This window comes from Cibotium barometz, chromosome 31 (genome assembly GCF_041138505.1).
Source record: "Cibotium barometz isolate CiBa-2024 chromosome 31, ASM4113850v1, whole genome shotgun sequence".
NCBI classification, from domain to species: Eukaryota; Viridiplantae; Streptophyta; class Polypodiopsida; order Cyatheales; family Cibotiaceae; genus Cibotium; species Cibotium barometz.
The window spans coordinates 17,702,871-17,723,794 of NC_141076.1; the positions used below are offsets into that span (position 1 = coordinate 17,702,871).

The 20,924-nt window shown below is 45.1% G+C and overlaps 1 protein-coding gene across 1 annotated transcript in view; it reads right to left on the reverse strand.

Annotated features, from left to right (window-relative positions):
• Positions 1-20,924, reverse strand: part of HBP5 (SOUL heme-binding family protein) — a 99,435-nt gene that overhangs the window by 6,657 nt on the left and 71,854 nt on the right. The window lies entirely within an intron of this gene.

Sequence of the window (20,924 nt, forward strand, 5' to 3'; positions counted from 1 at the left end):
GGACAACCCCAAGTGTGAAGGGGGCCAAGTGATTAAAGTCTCTCATAACCCATGGGGACAAAGGGTTTTGGTGGGGACAAAGGTTTAAAAACCTTTAAAAGTCATTATAAAGCCCTTCATTAAAGAAAACGTGGCCCATAAGCTATTTTGGGACCACGTGTGAGCTTTTTGGTAAAAGAGGGGCTGTTGGGCAGAAAAAGGAGGAGGCGCCTATCTCTCTGGAGGAAGTGTGTGCTTTTTCGCTGAGGAGGGCTGGTCGCCTGAAGATGCATGTTGGCTGCGCATGGAAGGGCCTGTGCAGGTACAGTGTACGGCTGCTGTGCAGGTACAGTCCACGTGGCGGCGTACGGCTGCTGTGCAGGTACAGTCCACATGGCAGGTCAGGCTGCTGCAGGTGCAGATTCAGGCGCAGTCAAGTACAGGTGCAGGTACAGTCCACATGGCAGCTGTACGGACAGGACAGAAGCAGGCGCCTACTGAATCTCTCTCTTTCCTTTGCTTTTGGCAAGAAGATGGTTGTCAGTTGGGAAGTGTGAGTTGTGAGAAGGGAACACAAGGCTGGACAGCAGGTTCTCTCACAAGTATTCTCCCTCTTCTGGCTGCAGGACAAGAAGGCAGGACACAACGGGGTTTTTTTCCTCGTGTCTTTTTCTCTCTTGTGGAAAGCGACATCAAGACTGTAAGTTTCTCTTTCTTTGTGAGCAAGTGGGACTGCAGGTGATGTCTTTCGGAGCCTCTCTTTTCACTGGCTCAAGACTGTTCCAGAGTGGTTCTCTCTAGCCCTTTGTGAGAGGAAGGGTTTGGCAGTTCAGAGGGTGGAAACAGGACGGTTTATGGGCTGTTTTTGTTTGACTGCAAATTCAGCTATGTGCTTGGGTTTTTGACTGCAAGTATAGGTCTTGTGGTTATGTTTCTTGACATGGGAGTGATGCAAGCTCGCATGGCTGCGTGCTCATGGAGCAGATTGTTTTCTTCCTGCTAGAAAGGAAGAGTGGGACCTATAGTTATGGGCATCTCTATGTTGCCAGATGTTTCATGTGGGAACAGGTAACTAGATGTATGGGAAACAGGACATAAGTTTCAAAGGGAAAGAGGCCTAAGGGTTTCATGTGGAAACAGGTCGTAGGTTTCTCGACGAGGAAACATGTTTTTGGGTTTCTCCAGGAGATAGGTCACATGCAGGCAGAAGGTACAGGAATGGACACATGTTTGGTACAACCTTGCTACTGATAGGACAGGGGACAGGGAATCCATGAAAGAGATGGATAGTACCCTTGGAAGGTAGAGAGGGTTTGTACAGGTGTGTCAACTGTATGGTATGCTGTGCTGTGATGCGAGTTCTCTTTTGAGAGACAGTTTGGGAGTCTATGTTGTGATGCAGAAGCACTGGATGTGTCAGGGTGTAATGCTGTTCATAGTGTGAGAGGCTATGGATGGTTGTGGCAGCCTTGATCATGGGAGAAAGCTTCTGTATGCAGACTCAATGTGAGAAGAGTCTTTCGATGCGAACAATGGCTGGACTTGTTTGTGGATGCCGAGTGGACAAGAAGCCAGATGCAGGTTCTTTGCAGGCTTCAGGAGTTCTACTGGGACGGCTGAATTACCAACCTTATATTGTAATCAAAGCTCTTATAATCAATTAAAGAAATACCGCAAGGGGCGCCACTGCGATTTGGGGCCAATCGGTGTCCGTGTACTATTTGCAGGAGCACTCTAGCTCCCCCTGTTTGTTTTCCTTTTCTAGGTCCTCAATGGTGTTGAAGTGTTTTATGTGCGAGTGTTTGTTTCACCGCCCTTTGCTTTGCTGAAGGCCGGTTTACAGTAGCCATACAATAATGCCAAACAATGTAGATGGCTCCACATGATAAAATAATTATAAACCCCCTTACTCCTCCATACATGTAGTCCTCCATGCTTTATGAGCTAGATGCTAGCTATAAGCTCCCACCCTTTTTTTTGGAGTAAATTCTGGTCTTAAAAACCACCTTTAAAGCTGAAAAAAGCACTACCACACGGTTTGCCAGCTTGATCTCGCCCCACATCTATGCCTTCATAACATTGAAAATGTCCAAGCTTACAGATTTAGAGAGCTTTAACCAAGTAGCTTTTTATAAATAAAACAATACATTGAATACATTAGGAAACCTTGCAAAGGATATTAAGAAAGGAAAAAAAAACTTCTTTGTAAAAACTTCTTCAATTCAATGTTTGATTGGTTGAGTAACTATACAAACAGATAACAAGTTATGATTTAACGAAAGGGAAACTAGTCCATAACAAGAAGAGGAAATATGTGTGTCCAGATGTGCGCACGCGTGCACGTGTGTGTGTGTGTGTGTGTGAGAGAGAGAGAGAGAGAGAGAGAGAGAGAGAGATTATACCTACATACAGACACATATGTAGATACATATGAGAGATAGTGTGTGTGTGTGTGCACGTGTATACACACGCATTCATACATGCATATTGTTCAAGCCAAGAGCTTACCTTAGCCTTGCCAAAGTATGTGTCATTGGGTCTTGCCTTAGAGCCACAATCTGCAATCTATGTGGGTGCGCTAGCTCATCCGTCGTGTCCTCACTCCGATGTCACACCAGAATGCTCCTTTGCCAAAGGGGTGAATACAGAGCTCTCTATGCCTAGATGGAGGCAACAAGAGATGGTCTTTCGTGATGGCTCTCTCACAAAAGGCAGGAAGAAGAAGCTAATGGGCGACAAACTTATTCAAACAAGCATCCATCTCTTTGTGGTAGTGAAAGAAAAGAAAGAAAGAAAGAAAGTTATATTTACGTCTTACAAAAGGCCCGATGGACCTATGAGACAAGATGATTACAAGTATCCATGGAATATAATCATCATGGAAAACTGAAACTGGAAACCTAGTAACTGAAGCTAAGTGCTAGGTAAAGCTGAAACAAAACTGAAACCCCGACTGTCTAGCTGTGCCTTTCCAACAAGATGGCCAATTGAGCGTAAGTTTCACATGGGAAAAGCGCTTGGCGAAGCACCCAAGGATTGGGAAAAAAATTGGCACGAAAAAGACATTTGTTGGGCTCTCCACACTCATTTATAATTGAATGGACAACTTATTAGTTGGGAACCTCATATTTGAAAGGATTCACGCTCCTTTAAAAGATGGGCATCCAATATGTGAAACAAACCACTCATGAGGGTGCACATTTTGGATATTTTGCACACAATTGGGGCATGTGTGTATGAATAAGCTTGACAAGTGACACTATGAGGATTGAAAACACATTTGGGGCAATTATGTGTGTAACCCCTATATTTGGTAGCTCTTCTCTTTCTTTTTTGGAGCTCTCTTGCCATGGTTGGGCTCTCTACACACCTCTTCATGCTGGGAACCAGAAATCAGCCCTCACCCCCTCTCTTGCTCATCATTCATGCTCACGGCTACCTACAAGCTGTGCTGCAGCCATTCTCTCATGGGGAACTTGACATTTGGCCTCTGTACTTGTGTTGTACCATCCTCAATACCTACTGTTGCGCTGACAGTCACTCGGCTCCACCATCTTGTTACGTACCTAGTAATAAACTTTAGGATAAGTAGTCTAATCCAAAAAGGTTAGGGGAGCCCTGGGATTAAAGGAAGCAGGATGATACAAGGGGCTAAGTGCATTTGGCGGAGGATACGGTATAATAGGAGAGTTATATTATGGGTCTTCTGGCTTGAACACGGTCTTGATATGAACACTTTCAAAGGTCATTTATGACGAGTGTGTTATATTATGGGTGTTCTGGCTTGGACGCGGTCTTGGTAGGAACAATTTCCGAGGTCATTTGTGACAAGAGTGTTCAAATATCTGATAGTTTTGTGGTTCTTAGAGAGGGATGGATTAGTGGTCTAATCTATCCAAGTTAGGGGAGCCCTGGGATTAGAGAAAGTGTCACCAATTGGCTACCCAATTAGTCCACCCGTGCTTTCTCATCATATATGTACATTGGACTCGCATCCATGAAAGTTGTATATGCCGGGGATTGATGCCACTCGTGATACTGTGGACTTGGCTTTCTGTTGGGACTTGTGCCTCTGTCTACATGCTCGGAAATGCCTGATGGATTGGTATTCCATTGGGTCTGGTACTTGGTGTACTTACCTGGAGCACGTCTATTTTGGTATAGTCTCATGAACGGGGATTGTCCATACCAATGTTGCATTGCATAGCATCTTTATGTGCTTGCTTGCAATTGAAATTGCATGCTACTTTCATGCTTGCTTGACCCATGTGTAGTTCTAGGTAAGGGGACGCCCGCCCGTGAACCGTGCGTGTGAAACTGTCTGCTGACATGGTTATGTGGCATGTGACAGGTGGTAAGTATTGGTCATAAACTTAGCCTCAGGAGTTAACACTAATTTATAAGTGAGTGTGTACACACCTCATTAAGTTTTGGGCGACCAAAACTCACTTATAAATTATGACCAGCCAAGTGTTCACACACTGATGTCCCGAGGTGGACAAAACCCAATGTCCACCGCCCAGACCTTATCCCTTTTGTACAAAGGGAGTAACCAACCATGTGTCCTTTCTATCTTGCTCCATAAAGCACCTGCCTGCCACCTTGACAACTCACCACCTCACTCTTCCCTCTCTCTCTAGAAGAAGGCGCCTCCTTCATGAGACCATTTGGGCTGTATTTTCTACACTCTCTTTCCCAACTCCATATCCAAGCTTGCTAAGGTGTTTCCCAAGTTTCCAAGAGTGTTTCTGGGTGCTAATCACTCACTTACATACTCCCAATAACTGAAATTCAGCAAAACAGCTCTCTTTATTGATGTAATTTTTGGTCTTTTTGCTACTGAAAACCCTAATTACAGTCCTCCTTTCTCAAGTTGAACCATAGGGGAAGCTTTCACAAGGTTCCCTTCATCCTCTTGAAGAGTTCAGGCAAAGAATTCCGACAAATCAAAGATTTCTTCGCTCCAAGCACTTCCATCGTGAAGACTTTCACTATCAATGACTCGAAGTTTGACGCATATCATGGAGAATATGATGCATCGAAGGAACTTGCTTTTATTGCCCAGTTTGATATTGCTTTCAGTGATGAGGATTTCACTCACAAATCCATGATCCGGCATGTAAGCATGTTCATGAAAGACACTACTGCCCATTGGTGGCTCACGGAGAAGCTCTCACCGAATCTTGTTAAATCATGGGAAGAGTTCAAGGAGAGGTTCTATACTCAATTCTTGCCTCCCAATGCATTGAATGAGATAATAATGAAGTGGGATTGAGTGAAGGAAAATGAGGAGGAAACAGTGAATGCATATGTACAAAAGTTTTGGAAAGTGCTTTTGGAGGTGTCTCCATTTATGCATGTCACCGAGGCGGAAAGGAAGAGAAGGTTTCAATCGGGATTGCAACCCGTGTACAAAGCGGGACTACAAATGTATCCTAGTCACACCTTACACCAACTAATCACAGCTGCCACTGCCACCGAGCAATGAAACTCAAATTGAGTCGATCTAATAAGGCTAAACCCTCATTTCAAGGCAAAGAGAGGACTGTCCAAAACCTGCAAAATAATGGACAACCACCTAAAAAGGACCAAAACCAAGATAAAAATGATCCAAAGGCTGAAAATAACACTACCAAGAAGCATCCCTTCAAAGTAAGAGACTATGGTCTCACTCAAGAGCAGAAAAAGCAATATATAAGCGAGGGAAAATGCTTTACTTGTGGTAGCACCGAGAATATTGCAAAGGCATGCCCAAACAAGAAGAAGCGTGATAATGCAAATGCATCAAAGCCTAATGTCCATATGGTTCCGGATGTGCAAGGCAACAATCAACATGATAGCAAAGACAGGGTTGTATGTAAAGCTTGGGAACAACTTAAGGATCAGCCCGCTTTGTTCATGTTTGATGATTGTGCAACTGAGAACTTCATATCTACACAGATGGCAGCTGCTTTGGGTATTGAAGTGAAGAAAATGGGTCCTCAAACTGAAGCAAGGGCTGTCTTTGTTGGTAGAGAAGTGCAGGTCATGCCTATTATTGGCAAGTTGCGCATACACATTCAAGGCTATGTGGATCATGAGGATTTTCTTGTGGCGCCTTTGAATGACTGTGATGTATTGCTTGGAAAGCCTTGGCATACATGTATTGATCCGTGTAAGGCTTACAAGACCAACAAGATCACCTTCATGCATAAAGGCCGAGTGCATGTAATTTATGCTGGTGAAGAGGGTGATACCATTCCCCTTGTATCTCATGTACAAATTAAGAAAGTAATGAAAAAGAGTGTTTTTACGTACTTGATTTTTGTACAGGATCATGTTGAGGAAAATAATGTACATGTAAATCTCTTAGTAATGATAGGCTGAAATTCTTGCAAGAGTACAATGATTGTTTTGCTGATGAGTTACCAAATGAGTTGCCACCCGACCGGCCGGAAGATCATTGCATTGATCTTGTGCCGGGTAGCTCACCACCTAATAGGCCAGCCTATCGTGTAAGTGCATCCCAAAAAGAGGAGATCATGAAGCAGGTGAATGAGCTTCTTGAGAAGGGTTTGGTTCAGCCAAGCTCTTCTCCATATTGTTCACCCGTCCTCTTGGTTCAAAAGAAGGATGGATCCTTTCGTATATGTGTGGATTATAGAGCTTTAAATAAGCTTACCATCAAGAATCGGTTTCCGATTCCATGCATAGACGACATCCTTGATAACTTGGATGGATCGACATACTTTAACCGAATTGATCTCAAGAGTGGGTATCATCAAGTACATGTAGTGCATGAGGATGTACACAAAACTGCTTTCAGGACAGCATTTGGGCTTTATGAGTATCTTGTTATGCCCTTTGGTCTTACAAATGCCCCGGCTACATTCAATAAAATGATGGATCGCATATTCCATGGGTACAGGAAATTTACAAGTGTCTTCTTTGATGACATCCTAGTCTTCTTGAAGACCGAAGAAGAGCATAAAGCTCATTTGGCTATTGTTTTTGAAGAACTCCGTAAGCATAAACTCTTCATAAATACAAAGAAGAGTGAGTTCTTCTTGTCAAAAATACATTATCTTGGACATATTGTGTCCAAAGATGGAGTGCGGATGGATCCTACAAAGATTGATGCAATTCGGAATTGGCCCGAATTGAGTTTAGTGCATGAGATCCGTAGTTTTCTTGGATTATGCTCTTACTACCGCAAGTTCATTCGGCACTTTGCATGGATTGCTTTTCCTTTGCATGATTTGACAAAGAAGAAGGCTACATTCAAATGGATTAATGTAGAGAGGGACACATTCCTCAAATTGAAAGATGCAATGGTCCAGTGTTGATCATTTCGGATTTGCAAAAGCCTTTTAGTGTGGAATGTGATGTCTGCCATGCGTGATTTGTATCATACGGATGCTGATTTTACTACTATTTGGGCTGATTTTATGGCTGGTCATGCACATGCCTCTTATGTGATCAAAGAGGGTTATCCAATGAAAGATAAATGCCCGTGTGTCTGACATGAGGCAAAAGGTTTTGGATGAGTGCCATGCTCCTCCATATGCTGGTCATAGAGGCATAATGTCTACTACGCACATGATTGAGCGGTATTTCTTTTGGCCAGGTATGCGGAAGGACATAGAGGCACATGTACGTGCATGTATCACCTGTCAAAAGGTGAAATTTGATAGGCAAAAGGCACCAGGTTTGCTTCAGCCATTGCCTATTCCCACGCAGCCACCATGGGAGAGTATTACAATGGATTTCATTATAGACTTGCCAACGGACCCAACAGGGTAATGATGCAATTTGGACAATTGTGGACAGGTTTAGCAAGCAAGCTCACTTCTTGCCGGTCAAAAAGACCATCAAAGCTGAGCATATGGTTAAAATATATCTTGCACAAGTGTTCAAGCATCATGGAATGCCGAAGTCCATTGTGGGGGATAGAGATCCCAGGACTACAAGTCTCTTTTGGCGGGCCTTATTTGATGACATGGGCACCAAATTGGACTTCTAATCAGCTTATCACCCTCAAACGGATGGGCAAAGTGAGGCTGCAAATTCAGCCGTGTTGGATCTCTTGAAATGTTATGTGGCGGATCAGAAGTCTTCTTGGGAGAAGTACATCATCCACCAGAACTGGATAATAAGCTTGAGAAGATCTTGCAACGAGAGCAGATTGTGTATCACAAGGAACGCAAGCTTGCTTCTGCAGGCAAAGTTGTCAGGCGTTACCTTGTGAAGTTTAAGAATTATCTTCCCATCGATGCTAAATGGGTAGATAAAGAGTTCTTCAGAGATTGCCCGTATGTGCTTCAGACATATTTGGATACTTTTCAGCTGCAGACGACTGTTTAGAAGCCGGGGGGGATGTCACCATTTGGCCACCCAATTGGTCCACCCGTGCTTTCTCATCATGTATGTACATTGGACTGGTGTCCATGGCAGTTGTATATGCCGAGGATTGATACCACTCATGTGATACTATGGACTTGGCTTTCCATTGGGACTTGTGCCTCTATGTACATGCCCGGAAATGCCTGGTGGATTGGTGTTCCATTGGGTTTGGTACTTCGTGTACTTGCCTAGAGTACGTCTATTTTGGTATAGTCTCATGAACGGGGATTGTCCATACCAATGCTGCATTGCATAGCATCTTTAAGTGCTTGCTTGCAATTGAAATTGCATGTTGTTATAATGCTTGCTTGACCAATGTGTAGTTCTGGGTAAGGGGACGCCCGCCCATGAACTGTGCGCGCGAAACTGTCTGCTGACATGGTTATGTGGCATGTGACAGGTGGTAAGTATTAGCCATGAACCTAGCCTTAGGAGTTAACTCTAATTTATAAGTGAGTGTGTACACACTTCATTAAGTTTTGGGCAACCAAAACTCACTTATAAATTATGACCAGCTTGGTGTTCACACACACTAATGTCCCGAGGTGGACAAAACCCAATGTCCACCGCCCAGACCTTATTCCTTTTGTAAAAAGGGAGTAACCAACCATGTGTCCTTTCTAGCTTGCTCCACAAAGCACCTGCCTGCCACCTAGAGTGAACAACTCACCACCTCACTCTTCCCTCTCTCTCTCTCTAGAAGAAGGCGCCTCCTTCATGAGACCATTTGGGCTGTATTTTCTGCACTTTCTCCTTCCCAACTCCATATCCAAGCTTACTAAGGTGTTTTCCAAGCTTCCAAGAGTGTTTCCGGGTGCTAATCACTCTCCTACACACTCTCAATGACTGAAATTCAGCAAAACAGCTCTCTTTATTGATGTAATTTTTGGTCTTTTTGCTGCTGAAAACCCTAATTGCAGTCCTCCTTTCTCAAGTTGAACCATAGGGGAAGCTTTCTCACGGTTCCCTTCATCCTCTTGAAGACTTTTGTCGCGAAGCATTGCGACAAATCGAAGATTTCTTCACTCCAAGCACTTCCATCGTGAAAACTTCCACTGTCACTGACTCTACTTGCAATTGGTAAGCTTTTATGCTTAAATATGGAAGCAAGTAGCAGGAGGGAGGAACCGGATTACAAGATCACTTACCCTGTGTAGTGTTCTCTTGTCCTACGTGCTCTCTTGCAGATTGTTGCTACCATGTGTTGGTGGAACAATAGAGAGCAGATGGTAGGGAACATGGGCACTTGAGAGGGTAGTGTGAATTGCAAGTCTACATCAACAACCACTTGTTTGCAATACTGTATTCATATGCATTGGTATGGAAATCTGGTCAAAAATGCCCATGACACTATGTACTTGATTCTCCCAAGATCAATATACTTTATTTGAGGGAGGGGCCGACCGTTCCAACTCATTGTGTGTCTCTTGTCAATTCACCAAATTACTTCTTGTATTGAGTATGTGTCCGTCAAATCTTAGTGTATTTAAGTGTATCGATTAGCATTGTGTTCAACCAAGTTACAAAAAGCACGCTGATACAGGTGGCTAAGGCTCATGGTTAAAAATACCAAGTATACTGGTTATTTATAACTAGACACTTATTTATAGTAGTAGTAGCCACTATATAAGTGAGACTAGGGTTATTATTGATTACAGAGAGTTAATCACTCTGTGGTCTGTAATGGACCATGATTACCATCGGGAACATGATTGAATTCGACGGATCATGGACGATCATGTTAGCAGGCAGGCGTTACTGATATAGGTGAGCTAGCTTGCACCTCCATTAGGGGGTTTGTACTAATAACTCGTGTTTTGCATTTGACAAACGCAAGAACTACCAACATCTGTACTGGAAAGTTCCTGCCAACTGCTGCCATCATCTGGCAAGCCATCCACCATCTGGTCCGGAAAGCCTACACCTGCAGCGTATCCACACTTACGTCACCAAACCGTAAGTACCACAAACATGTCAAAGAGGAGAGTGCAGAGAGTTTGTAGATACCATTCTCCACGCTGCCTTCCCAAACAACCTGGCCAGTCTCGCGGTCCGTTAGAGCAACTGAATGCTCCTCAAATTCCACCCGGAAGCAAGTCTTGCAAACCTCATGCACTAACAATAGATGAAAACCAAGTGCTGGGAAGTAAAGAACACGAGAGGAATGCTTACTCCCCTTGCCGTCGGGAATGATCTCCATCCGGCCCTCACTGTGTATTGGAATTGTGGAATTGTCGCCAATGAAAATGCGACCTGACTGCCGTTTCAAATCCAAAAAGAAGTCACGGGAAGGAGTCATGTCCCTAGAAGCACCACTGTCAAGAATCCACTCCCGAGTATCCTTTGCGGTGACACCAACTGCCTCCTCGCTCAAAGAAGATGAAGCATCTAAGCCCATCATCTCTAAGTGCACAGAGGCTAGAGTCTTTGCAGCTCAAGCTGAAGAATCAGCACTCTTCCTAGTCCGCTTAGGACACTTCCTCCAATAGTGGCCTTTCTCGCCACAATCATTGCAGGTCCTCTTGGCCTTCAGTTTCTCTCGGTCTACATCAGGCTTTTTCTCATAAGACTTCTCCTATGAAGCCTTCCCTTTGCCCTTGTTGTTGCTATTACGGCCTTTCGACCGTTGGCCAGTTAAGGCCTCCGAATCTGAACCTCCACCCTGTGGAGGGTTCGCAAATCTTTCCTCCTGGTCCAAGACCATGGGCACAAGCTCCTCCCATGTGATGGTGCAAAGCCTACCACTAGTAATCAAAGAAGAGTAGAAAGCTAAGTACTGAGAAGGCAAATGCGACAGCGGTGTGATGGCTATATCCTCTGATGATATCTCCTTCCCAACTTGCAGAACTTCCTGCTGAAGAGCCTGCAACTTGTTAATGTGCTCCCGCATCGTCGATAACTTTGCAGGATTCATAACCCGCATCTGTACTTCCAAGGAAATCCTCTTCATGGGCCATACCCTGTTATAAAGAGAAGCCAAATGCTACCATATACCTCTCGCCAGCGTCATATACTTGATATGATTGATTCCTTGCGGTGTGGAGTTGAGGAAGATGAAAGAGCAGACCCTGGCATTGACACGATACCACAGCTGTGCCTGTGCCTCGTGGTCCTTCTGAATCGAGGGTAACTCCCCTTCCTCTATCTCCGGCCGTGGAACCCCATCAACAATGAAATCAGTAAGGTCATAAAACTCCAAGACAGATTCCATCATTACCTTCCAGATGCCGTAGTTATTCCCGTCCAACTGACGGTCCACTGGGAACGTGGGGAGTGTCGGGATCTTCACATGCTTCTCAACCATTTCAAGTAAATCTGTCCTTGCGGGGATGTAACTGAAAAGGGTGGGTGGCTGGGAAAAAAGAAGAACTTAAACCTGCAAGTGGCTAATCAGCAAATCAACCCGCCTTCCTCTTGCTTCTCCTCTTCCAGAACAGTCCAAAACAGTCCACCAATCAGCAACAAAACAGCCCCCCTCTTGCTCACACACTTCCGAAGATCTATCAAGAGCCTAGAGCTCTGATACCATGTCAAAATATGCACGGAGATGATGACAAAATCTAAGAACACAAGAGCAAGTGCACTGCAGAAAAACACAGCAATGGAGAAGGAGAGACAGAGGCATGTAACTCTGCTCTATATACACAAGAAAATACCAGCACCAGCACCAATCGGCTAGCCCCAAAGAGTCAGCCCTTACACGTGTGGAGTCGGCCAGCATGTGCACCAAGTCGGCAAGCTACAGCAGACTGTCTAGGGGCAGCAGACTCAATCGGCCACCATAAGGATCAGCTAGCAGCCAAAAACAGCCTCCCACATCTGGTAAAAAATAGGGAAAAATATGGAGTGGGGAAAAATGAGAAAACACCTAATCCGGGCAGGCACACTCACAACAGAGGCCTTGGTGTAAATGTACACACAGGAGATGACTGCTAACACACCCTCTAAGCTCCTGGATGTGGAACCAACCCCAGTGAGCTGGAGTGCCACAGGAGCAAAGCCTGAGATAGAGACTTCGTGAAGAGGTCCACCACACAGTCCTCCATCGAACAGAACTCTAGCAAGATGTCATCAACAACAATCTTTTCACGAACAAAATGCCTCTCGATGATTGTGGGTTCCTCTAGTGGAAACCCAATCCTGCCAAGTAACCTATGCAACCTCACCACCTCGCAAGCACCACCACAGCAGCTCGGTACTCTGCCTCTGTCAACAACAAGGCAAAAGATGGCTGCCTCTTACTTATCAATAAAACTGCTCCTGAGGGAAAAACTGTAGCCTGATGTCAAGGTCCTCGTGTCTGGCTCTCCTCCCCAATCTGAGTCACTCCATCCATGGACTCTAACTCCATCCATCAACCCCCCTCCTGTGTAAAAAAAGTCCAAAATCCTTCGCATGCTGCAGAAACAACAAGATACGCAATCCTGCCTCCCAAAGAGTCCTCTGCAAACATGAGCTCAACAGCCTCATCAGGAAGCTCCCGTCCAATCTGGTATGCATCAACCAAATCAATGAACCAATCTGCTTCCGAGCCAAGAAGGCATCATACTGCTCACAAGGATCAACACCAATTCAGTGGGATGCCAAGTCCCCGAACCCTACTGAAGACCACTCAAGGCCTTCGTAAACCTGTAAACCACTCCCTCTGAATCTGGAGCCACAAAACCTGGAGATTGTGCAACATCCACCTCCTTCTCCAAGTAATCAACTGCCACCTACCTGGCTTTCCAATAGGTCCCCGTGGAAAGAACTTGCTCATCTATAGGAGTTTCTTTGTCCCAGATGCTACGAGACATCAGAGCATAGGTTACCTGTAAAGTTTCCTCTGACTGACAAAAACAAGAACTACCAACATCTGTACTGGAAAGTTCCTGCCAACTGCTGCCATCATCTGGCAAGCCATCCACCATCTGGTCCGAGAAAGCCTACACCTGCAACGTATCCACACTTAAGTGGCCAAACCAAAAGTGCCACAGGTCACAAACCTGAGAACCTGTCAATGAGGAGAGTGCGGAGAGTTTGTAGATACCATTCTCCACGCCGCCTTTCCAAACAACCTGGCCAGTCTCGCAGTCCCTTAGAGCAACTGAATGCTCCTCAACGTCCACCCAAGGGCCAGTCTTCCAAACCTCATGCACTGACAATAGATGAAAACCAAGTGCTGGGACGTAAAGAACACGAGAGGAATGCTTACCCCCCTTGCCGTCGGGAATGATCTCCATCCAGCCCTCACTGTGTATTGGAATTGTGGAATTGTCGCCAATGAAAATGCGACCTGACTTGCCGTTTCAGATCCAAAAAGAAGTCACGGGAAGGAGTCATGTGCCTAGAAGCACCACTGTCAAGAATCCACTCCCGAGTATCCTTTGCAGTGAAGCCAACTGCCTCCTCGCTCTCGAAGAAGATGAAGCATCTGAGTCCATCATCTCTAAGTGCACAAAGGCTGGAGTCTTTGCAGTTGAAGCTGAAGAATCAGCACTCTTCCCAGTCCGCTTAGGACACTTCCTCCAATAGTGGCCTTTCTCGCCACAATCATTGCACGTCCTCTCGGCCTTCAGTTTCTCTCGGTCTGCATCAAGCTTCTTCTCAAAAGACTTCTCCGATGAAGCCTTCCCTTTGCCCTTGTTGTTGTTATTATGGCCTTTCGACCGTTGGCCAGTTAAGGCCTCCGAACCTCCGCACTGTGGAGGGTTCGTAAATCTTTCCTCCTGGTCCAAGACCATGGGCACAAGCTCCTCTCATGTGATGGTGCTAAGCCTGCCACTAGTAATCAAAGAAGAGTAGAAAGCTGAGTACTAAGAAGGCAAATGCGACAACAGTGTGATGGCTATATCCTCTGATGATATCTCCTTCCTAGCCTGAAGAACTTCCTGCTGAAGAGCCTGCTGCTTGTTAATGTGCTTCCGCATCGTCAATAACTTTGCAAGATTCATAACCTGCATCTATACTTCCAAGGAAATCCTCTTCATGGGCGATACCTTGTTATAAAGAGAAGCCAAATGCTGCCATATAGCTCTGGCCAACGTCATATGCTTGATATGATTGATTACCTTCGGTGTGCAGTTGAGGAAGATGAAAGAGTGGATCCTGGCATTGACACGATCCCACAACTATTCCTCTACCTCCGACCGTGGAATCCCAACAACAATGAAATCAGCAAGGTCATAAGACTCCAGGATAGATTCCATCATTACCTTCCAGATGCCGTAGTTATTCACGTCCAACTGACGGTCCACTGGGAACGTGGGGAGTGTCAGGATCTTCACATGCTTCTCAGCCATCTCAAGTAAATCTGCCATTGTGGGGATGTAACTAAAAATGGTGGGTGGGTGGGAAAAAAGAAGAACTTAAACCTGCAAGTGGCTGTCCAGCCAATCAACCCGCCTTCCTCTTGCTTCTCTTCCCGAACAATCCAAAACAGTCCACCAATCAGCAACAAAATAGCCCCTCTCTTGCTCACACAATTCCCAAGATCTATCAAGAGCCTAGAGCTCTGATACCATGTCAGAATATGCAACGGAGATGATGACAAAATTTGAGAACGCAAGAGCAAGTGCACTGCAGAAAAACACAGCAATGGAGAAGGAGAGAGAGAGAGAGGCGTGTAACTCTACTCTATATACACAAGAAAATCCCAAAAAACCTAATACAACAAGTGGGGAGCCATGGCGCCATTTTATATGGCCCCACGTGTGCAATCGGCCAGCAGTATGACAGCCGACAGCATGCTAAAGGCCCAGGACCAACACCAGCTCCAATCCGCCAACCCCAGAGAGTCGGCCCTCACACGTGTGGAGTCGGCCAACTACAGCAGACTGTCTGGGGGCAACAGACGTAGACGGCCACCATAAGGATCAGCCAGGAGCCAAAAACAGCCTCCCACAAGCCTCCCACATCTAGTAAAAAAATAGGGAAAAATATGGAGAGTGGGAAAAAAATGAGAAAACACCTAATCCGGGCGGGCACACCCACAACAAAGGCCCTAGTGTAAATGTACAGACAGGAGATGACTCCTAACACCCCCTCTCAGCTCCTGGATGTGGAACCAACCCTAGTAAGCTGGAGTGTCGCCGGAGCAAAGCCTCAGATAGAGACTTCGTGAAGAGGTCCACCACACAGTCCTCCATCGAACAGAACTTTAGCAAGATGCCATCAGCCACAATCTTTTCACGAACAAAATGCCTCTGGATGACCGTGGGTTCCTCCAGTGGAAACCCAATCCTACCAAGTAACCTCTGCAACCTCACCACCTAGCAAAGCACCACAAGCAGCCCGATACTCTGACTCTGTTTTGACGACAAGACAAAAGATGGCTCCATAAAACTGCTCCTGAGCCTAGGGAAAAACTATAGCCTTATGTCAAGGTCCTCGGGTCTGGCTCTCCTCCCCAATCTGAGTCACTCCATCCGTGAACTCTGACTCCATCCATCGATCCCCCTCTTGTGTAAAAGAGTCCAAGATCCTTTGCATGCTGCAGAAACCACAAGATACGCAATCATGCCTCCCAGAGAGTCCTCTGCAAACATGAGCTCAACAGCCTCCTCAGCAAGCTCCCATCCAATCTGGTATGCATCAACCAAATCAAAGAACCAATCTGCTTCCGAGTCAAGAAGGCATCCTATTGCTCACAAGGATCAACACCTATTACGGTGGGATGCCAAGTCCCTAAAACCTGCTGAAGACCACTCAAGGGCTTCGTAAACCTGTAAACCACCGCAAGATCTATCAAGATCCTAGAGCTCTGATACCATGTCAAAATATGCAGCGAAGCTGATCACAAAATCTGAGAACACAAGAGCAAGTGCACTGCAGAAAAACACAGCAATGGAGAAGGAGAGAGAGAGAGGCATGTAATGCTAATCAATACACTTAAATACACTAAGATTTGAAGGACACTTGCTCATATACAAGAAATAAATTGCTGAATTGACAAGAGACACACAATGAGCCAGAACGGCCAACCCCTCCCTTAAGAAAATTGTATTACTATTGGAGAAATTCAATACATAGCTTCACGGGCATCCATTGCCAAATCCTCCATGCCAATGCATATGAAATTCAGCATTTAGAACACAATGGTATGTCGATGTAGATCACCAAGGAGCTGCCTTGATGCCCGGCCCGACTTCAGTGCCCATATTCTCTACCATTGGCTCTATGTTCTACCAAGCAAGGCAGCAACATCTTCAAGAGCACATAGGACAAGAGAAATACTACACAGGGCGGCTAAACAAGGAGTCCTGCCCTTCTACTGAATAAGTAATGACAACACATTGTCCAATTAGCTTACCAGTCTTCATAGAAGTTGTTGCAAGCGGAAGCCTTCGCGTTGGAAGCTTTAGAAGTGTTGATATCTTCGATTTGCCGCAATCCTTCGCGACAAAAGTCTTCAAGAGGATGAATGGAACCCTGGGAAAGCTTCCCCTAAGGTTCAACTTGAGAAAGGAAAGCTGAAATTAGGGTTTTCAGCAAAAAGACCAGAAATTACAGCAAAAATGAGAGCTATTTTGCTGAATTTCAGTCATTGGGAGTAAGTAGGAGAGTGATTAGCACTTAGAAACACTCTTGGAAGCTTGGAAAACACCCTAGCAAGTTGGGTATGGCTATGGAGAGCTTGGAAATGGAGAGAAATGGTGGAAAAACAGAGTTTTCAGCCTCCAAAAATCCTCATGAAGAGAAAACACGAATTTCTCTTAATAAGTAAGTGAATTGGGGTCCAATCAGGTGAAGGGACATGGGGAGATGCCCATTTATGAGTAAAAAGGGAGGATCAGGTCCTGGACAACGAGTCTTGTCCGCCTCGGGACTTCAGTGAGTGTGAACTTGGAAGCAGTCATAATTTATAAGTGACTTTTGGACGCCCAAACTTTAATGAAGTGGGAACGCACTCACTTATAAATATTGGCTAAGTCCTAAGGCTATTTGAGCCTAGATTGGGTAATACATGCCACACAACCATGTCAACAGACAGTCTCATACGCACGGTTCACGGGCGGGCATCCCCTAGCCCGGAACTACACATAGGTCATGCAGGCATGAAAACAGCATGCAATTTCATTTGCAGGCAAGCACATAAAGATGCTATGCAATGCAGCATTGACATGAGCAATTTCCGTTCATGAAACCATATAAGACCAAGCGTTTCCAGGCAAGTATATGCGATACCAGACCCAGTGGAAAGCCAATCCTCCAGGCGTTTCCGGGCATGTACACAAAGGCACAAGTCCCAGGGGAAAGCCAAGTCCTCCAGATATTCCGGGCATGATAACGTCAAGTCCCAGCCGAATATCATATCCAACTATACAGCATGACACGTATCAATCACATGCATAGGCACATTCCACAAGCCATGGACACCAATCCAATATGTACAGTCTGAAAGCAAGAGTGAACCATTCGGGTGGCCAAATGGTGACATTCCCCCCCGCTTCTAAACAGTTGTCCGCAACTGAAATGCATCCAAATATGTCTGAAGCACATGCGGGCAATCTTTGAAGAACTCTTCATCTACCCATTTAGCATCAATGGGAAGATAGTTCTTAAACTTCACAAGGTAACGCCTCACAACTTTGCCTACAGCAAGCTTGCGTTCCTTGTGATACACAATCTGCTCTGGCTGCAAGATCTCCTCAAGCTCATCCACTTCTAGTGGATCCTCAATGACCATTTCACTAGGCTCCGGCCCTACATACTTGCAAAGGAGACTCACATGAAAAGCGTTGTGTATGTGCCAATGACTAGGTAATGCCAATCTGAAAGCCACTTCATTGATCTTCTCGATCACTCGAAAAGGCCCATAGTACCTGGTTGCAAGCTTAGGATATGCACCCTCTTTGCCACGCCTCTTTGCAAGTCTTGCTTTCTCAAATTTCGGTAATACCCAATCATTCTCTTTAACATCCAATTGCCTTCTATGCTTGTCGGCAGCCTTTTTATGCTTGTCTTGTGATGTGCGCACTTGAGTAAAAGCAATATCCAAGTCTCTTACATACTCATCAGCTGCAAATATCTCATCCTTTCTGCGAAGGATGGGTGGCAAAACCACCTTACCATAAACAATCGCAAACGGGGCCTTTCCCGTAGATGCATGGACTGTGTTGTATGCAAATTCCACAAGTGGTAAGTACTTCTCCCAAGAAGACTTCTGATCCGCCACATAACATTTCAAGAGATCCAGCACAGCTGAATTTGCAGCCTCACTTTGCCCATCCGTTTGAGGGTGATAAGCTGAGCATCAATTGCTTGACGATACAATCGTAAACGGCATCTTCATCGACACTTCACCACCTTCGGAAATTTCTAAACTTCCATTCTGTGTGTTTATGTGTGAGTGTCATGGATCCTCTGTCCACGTCATCGCTCGAAAAAGATATGTAATAAGTGTTCATCACGTAGGTCAATTTTTATGTGTGTACCACGTTGTGTCTCCAATACTTCAATTTATCCTGTTTAGGTCCAAGGGGGTTGGTGTAAGTGAAAGTCATGAGTAGTCAAGCTCTTTTGGCACCAGTTTCCTATTTTGTGTGTCCATGCTTGTTAACCTTTGAGCCATGCTTGTTGAGCCTCTGAGCCTTTTGTGCCAAGCTTACTGGCCTCTGACCACGCTTACTAGCCTCTGAGTCTATAGCAGGGAACAGGTCTTAGATGAAGCATTAGAGTGCAGTGTTGAGCCCAACGCACTGTGGCTATTGAAGGTTGTCTCTAGTCACTCCACCATCGTTCCAAAGGAGGGGTTTTGGATATTTCGGAGTCTTTGTGTGTGTACCCATCGTTTACGTGTACACCTACTTGTGTGCCCACTTGTGTCTATGTGTGAACAGTCCCTAAAAGGGCTAAGTGTGTTAGTGTGTGAACCCACCCTTAGGTGTGGATAAGATATGTGTGCAATGTGTCACTTGTCCGCCCTTAGGTGTAGATAAGATATGTGTGCCATGTCTCACTAGTCCAATAGTATGTGTGTGTGACTCCCCCGAGTCAAAAGATAAGGCTTACAACCTACAAAAGCATGTACTTGGTGTAAGCTTCTACACAATCAATTGCTCAAATCATCGAGTCTTGCATTCTCTTGCTCTCTCTTCGTTGTAAAAAGGCACTTACCTTTTTACAGCGGCTATGGGAGCTCCCTCAGCAGAGGTACTCCTGATTGGCATTGACCTCATCCATACAGTTGGCAGAGGATGGAGATACTCATTGCTAGTATGCTCAAATGAGATAATGGTTTGACCTCCATTGGAGAGACGGAAAACCCTCTCTCTTGTAGTAAGAGGAGTACGATCCACACTAAGCTCACTCCAATGGGATTTGCATCCCTTTCGGAGCTAGGGATTCGACCCGTACCGGTGCACAAGAGCTTATCCACAAAAGGAGAGAATGCTCATGGCTACCATCACTTGACACTAGACTAAGCATACACACAAGCTCAACTTGTCCTCATTCCTACACACCCATTCATTCACAAATACAAGCAAGAGGAATACAATCACTATGCACTCAAGCAAAGAGAAAGACCTCACTCCACTCCTATCTTCCTACAAGCATGCATACATTCAAGCATCAAGCTTCCATGAAAGCTTCAAATCAATCCATGTACTCAAAAAAATGAAATACTAATAGCATGCATAAGAGTAAAATGATTAGAGAAGAGGATGAGAAAGACTCATGACATTGCTAATGATTCAATGAAGAGAATTAACCTCATACAATGATGTAGATGGGGTGAGAGAAGAGTCTTCACCTCTATGGAGAAGAGGGAGAGTAGGTCTCTCAAAGGAGCTCTTGCATGAACTAAGCCCAAAGTGTGTCTAAGCTCTCAAATGAGCCACCTTTTATACAAAAATTCTAGGACTCCCATAAGTCCCCATGTGGGATTATTATCAAACCCTCTCCCACATTCATCTACAAAGTGGAACTCTTTTCAAGAGCCCTAAGTATTGTTTTTGTTGCATCTTGGTGTTGGTATTGATCCTCATTTGCAAGCAACACTCCCCCCTTCCTATTTTGCGCACGTCCTCGAGCGCGGTAGTAGCAAGAGCTGCAACAAAAAAACAATTGATGCAAGTCAAGTCCTTTATTGATAAAAAGAAAAGAAAAGCAAAATCAGCAATAATAATTACACACGTGAGCATACAAGTGCAAGGCTGATTAAAGTTTTAATGAATACTAAAAGAAGTGAGTAAAAACTAGTCAAAGTGAGACTTAGGTAGTAGATAATGCTATGCAAAGGCAAGTGTCGTTGTACACCTCCGGTTATGACCGCAGTCTCAATGTCCTATCAGTATGTAAGTTACTCCTAAGTGGCAACCCTACTCCTAAGTATGAGCAAAGGTGATTGGAGCTCTCTCTTGTTGTTTAAAATATGTGTGTAGAAGGTGATAAAGATTAAGTTTCTATCCCCATGAGACCCAAGCAATGGCCCAGAGACCTCCGCCAAGAGAATCTAAAGACCGCTAAGTATCTCAAGGGCGACAGACCCTTTTTCTTTCTTTTATGACCTAAGGAGTACCCCTTGAAGATGAGGGCATCGGTCTCGAGGGCCCATAGTGTACCCCCGAGTCCTACCAACA